Raw genomic sequence first — 4,906 nt, 5'->3', positions numbered from 1 at the left:
GCAACTCACCTCGACCTCTCCCTCACTTCAGTGAGTCAGTGACTCACTTCTGCTCCGAAACACTTTAGCCTCCCGTCATGGCCTCGAGTCCCTCCCTCTCATCAGCGACTCACTTCGACCTTTCCCTCAATTTAGCGAGTCAGCGACTTACCTCTACCCCGAATATGTGAGTCAAATCCCTCTCCCTCACAATCACGGCCTCACCTCGATGTCTCTCTACCAGATCTGCCGTCTGAAGCATTGCTGATGTCTTTTTATTCCAAGGTATGTTCGAAATTTGAATATCTACTTTCTGATCTGATTTGTGATTTGTGTAGAAGATAAAATGAGTTATAATTATTTGTTTGATTTTTGGTATTTCTAAATCGTTAGAAATCCGAAGGTATTTACGATTTTTGGTATGTTTGATCTATGATCTGATCTGTTAGAAATTCGAATTTGATTTGTTTGTATGTCTGAAATTGACTATGTTCGATTTTGTGATTGTTTTGTTACTATTTGACTATTTGTAGGTGAAATTTGAAAATGACTCTATCGAATAATAATGAGTTAGAACATGGTGGTTGAACTCCAACATCTATGAACATGAGCAAATCAACCCCAGTAAATAGTTTTTCTAGTTGTAATGATCAATCTACGCCTATTACATTAGATTCTGATGATAATGAGGATGTACTAAAAAGTAATAGGTTGACATCAGTAGTATGGAATCATTATAAAAGACAAAAAATAAATGACACCATGAAAGCAATATGTAATTATTGTGGAAAAAAGTTAGAAGGGGAATCTAAAAATGGGACAAAGCATTTACATGACCATTTCAATATTTGTCCCTTACGGAGACAAAAAGACATTAGGCAATCATGTTTGAGACCCATTAAAACCAATGAAGCTTCTAGAAGAGATCTTGCTTGTGCTATAATTTTACTTGAATATCCAATAAACATGGTTGAACACAGATGATTTAGAAAGTTTTTGAGTGGTGTTCAACCGTTGTTTAAGATGATTTCAAGAACCACGATGAGGAGAGATATAATAAAAATTTATGAAGAAGAGAGAATTAAAACAATGAAGTTTTTGGAAAACAATAAAAGTAGGGTTGCTTTTACTACGGATATGTGGACTACGTTTAGCCAGAAGAAGGGATACATGGCAATCACTGCACATTTTATTGATGATTCTTGGGTCCTGCAAAGCAGACTTTTAAGGTAATTTAAATCTTTTATGTTGTTATGTATTTTTTTGTTCATTTGGTAGTTTTCATTTTAACATATTATTACATAATACTACTATACTAGGTTTGTACACGTGCCACATCCACATATTGGACAGTTACTTTCTGAAGCATTAATGGAGTGTATTTTTATTGGAACATAGTTCGTAAATTATCCACTTTAACAGTAGATAATTGTTCAACAAATGATGCAATAGTTGGCATTTTATTAAGGAAGTTAGATTTAAGGACACTGTCGTTGCATGGAAGTTTGTTCCACATTCGTTGTTGTGCACATATTTTGAATTTGATAGTGAAAGATAGTTTGGCTGTAATTTTGGATGGTATAGAGAAGATTAGAGGTACTATTCATTTCTGGACTCTTTCTGCAAAAAGGAAGGAAAAGTTTGAAGAACGAGTTCGTCAATTACAGATTCCATGCACTAAAAAACTAAGTCTTGATTGTGTTACAAGATGGAATTCAACCTTTGTGATGCTCAAAACTGCTATGGAATACAAGGATGTTTTTCCTCGTCTAAAACAACTTGAACCACTATACAAGTCTTCCTTCAGATACTGATTGGAATTTCACAAAATAAATGTGTGATAGTTTAGAACCATTTTACTTGATGACCGAGTTGTTTTCTAGGTCAAGTTATCCAACCTCCAATGTCTTTTTTGAAGAAGTTTGTGAAATTAGGTTGGAACTTTCTAAGTGGCTTAACTCTGATGTTGAGGAGGTACAAGTAATGGCATCAAAAATGATTTCTAAGTTTGAAAAATATTGGAGTGTGATTCATGGCGTATTGGCAATAGCTACAGTATTATATCCTAGGTTTAAGATAAGATTGATCCAATTTTATTTTCCTCAAATCTATGGATCTCATCATACTGTTAAAATTAAACATGTTAGAGACTTGTATTGTGATTTGATGAAATTTTATAGTTCAAATTTAAGAACAATAGAAGAACCTCAACGTTCTACATCTACAATTATTACTTCTTCGACTTCAAGGCGAGATGGAAGTAGTAGTTCAATTGTTCTTGTTAATAGGAAAGATCGATATCTCAAGTTTGAAGAGTTTGTTAATAATGTTGAAAATGATGTTGATAATGTCAAATCATAGTTGAATCACTATTTGGTTGAGTCTCTTCTACCACGGGCGGATGACTTTAACATTTTGCAATGGTGGAAGTTGAATAGAGTGAAGTATCCTGTTTTTGTATCAAATTGTAAAAGATATTCTAGCCATTCCCGTCACTACTGTTGCTTCTGAATCTTCATTTAGTATTGGTGGTGACATGTAGGTCCACATCGTTCTCAAATTCATGAAAATTTAATGGAAGCTTTGATGTGTACTCAAGATTGGCTATGGGCGGAAGGTATGAAATAGTATTATTGTTTATTATTTAATAAACTTTTATTATTTACAATTTGAGATCTAATTTTCTTTTTACATGTCTTAAATAGATAAGCATACTCCGTAGATGCTAAAGTTTTGGAAAATTTTCTTGAGGATCGAGATCCAAATGATGTAAGTTATAAGTTCGTGTATTATTATTATTATTAATAATTTAATATTGATTTATATTAGTATGTACAATATTTTTGTTTTTTTTTCAGGAATCATCCCTTACAAAGTTGGATGAATGTTGATGGCAGCTTGGTTTGGTTATGTTATTGTCATGTTGTTGTCATGTTGGTCTTAAACAAATATGTTGTTGTTGTCATGTTGTAAGTTTTCTTAAAATAATTATGGATGAATATTTTTATTATTTAAGTTTAAGTTGAATTTTAATGAGAATAATTTATGGATTATGAATGGATGTTTTTATTATTTAAGTTTAAGTTGAATTTTAATGAGAATTATTGATGGATTATGAATGGATGTTTTTATTATTTAAGTTTATATTGGATTTTAATGAGAATAATTGATGGATTATGAATGGATATTTTTAATAGAAAAATTGATAATATTCTATTGAAATTTGCATTAAGAAATGTTTTGTTTCAATTAAAATTGCATTGGAAAAGTCTATATTTGATTTTTTTTAAAAAAAACAAAGGTGGGAAATTTTTTCCCCCGGGGAATCCCCACCCCGTTCCCTGTGGGGAAATTCGCAGGGACGGGAAATGATAAAGAGGGGCGGCGACTTCCCCGCCCCGCCCCGCCCTGCAGACATCTCTAACTGTTGGTCTTTAGTGGAGTGACCAACAATTAATGGATGATGTATTTTGTGATTAAAGAGTTTAGTCAGTTATTCACGTACCGTTGGAGCTTCAAGCTACAGGTACATAAGGTTACCAAAGCTACAGGTACATAAGGTCCCCTTAGTAGCTCAATGGGTTCAAGTTGAGAATCAGATTTTGGGTTAGTTTGAAGTGTTCAAATTAACAGAGAAAAATTAATTATATGTGATATAATTAAATTAATTCAATTATATGTGATATAATTGATATGATGTATTAGATACATTAATTGGAGGAATTAATATAAATATGATTTATATTAAATACCATAACATAGAAAAAGAACTATGGTTTATATGTTTCATATGATGAAATATTAAAACTATAGGTTATAAATATAATATGATAAGTTGGTTATCATATTTATTTATAATATATTAATATATGAGAATTAATTCTTTTTCTTTAATAACCGATTGAGTGGGAGGTTATTGGAATGGTTATGGTAACTGTGAGATAAAAAGGAAAATCGTTTTCCAAAAATCAGATGATTCATTTTTGTGTCGTTTGACAAAAGAAATGACTATTGAGTATAAACGTTTTACTAAACGATAGTGTCTCACATCTTATACGATCGAGTACCGAGTTTACTATACGATAATTACTCATTTACTCGTTGCTAAACAATCAAGTAGCAAAATCTATATGATAGGCTTCCTCATTTACTAAACGATCGAGTATCAAGTCTATATGATAAACTTCATCTATCTCCCACTTACTCAATCGTCAACTCGATCGTCTATCTCCTCCTTTCCTTTATCCAAAGTCACACAAAGCCCACGACTTCTGGATTCTCACACCAAGAATACCAAGGTAACTCTTGTGGTGGTGTTCTAATTCAGTTCGAGGGTCGAGGATCGAGTTGGACGCGATAGTGATTGAGGATTCATCATTTTGTGCTATTGGCTGTTTCGTTCGTTGAGATCGTGTTCTGATCAAGTTGCTGAACGATCGAAGGATACTTGAAGAAAGGTTCTTCAAAGGTTTGCATACTCTATCCCTTGTATTTTCAGTTATAAGTAGCATGCTGGTAATTTACTTAATTATGCATAATTGTTTCTCGTTGGACTGTAATTGTTGTGTTCTTTAACAATGGGATTTGGAATGATTCGCTTCCGCTCACTGGACATCTACGTTCAGATTTCCTTCAATTGGTATCAGAGCCAGGTTATTCTGATATTCCAAATTTCATTGCTGTATTGAACTTTATTTTATAGTCATGGTGGGTTTTAAGGGAGTTCTACAATGCATTTAAGTGTTAAATGTGTTTTTGGATGGATTGATGGATGTTTCAGGATGATTGCCTCAATTTTAAAGCTTTCTTTTACATTTCAAAGTTAATTTGTAAGGGCCCCTGTGTTTTTAGGCATAATTAACTTGCTATCGAGTATGTTTTCAAAGTGTTTAAAGAGTCTTAAGTCGTTCGTGATGAAGTTTCAAAG

This window comes from Benincasa hispida, chromosome 10, assembly GCF_027475165.1.
Source record: "Benincasa hispida cultivar pf3 chromosome 10, pf3_genome.v1.1, whole genome shotgun sequence".
Lineage (NCBI taxonomy): Eukaryota > Viridiplantae > Streptophyta > Magnoliopsida > Cucurbitales > Cucurbitaceae > Benincasa > Benincasa hispida.
Note: the sequence above shows the minus strand (reverse complement) of the source record.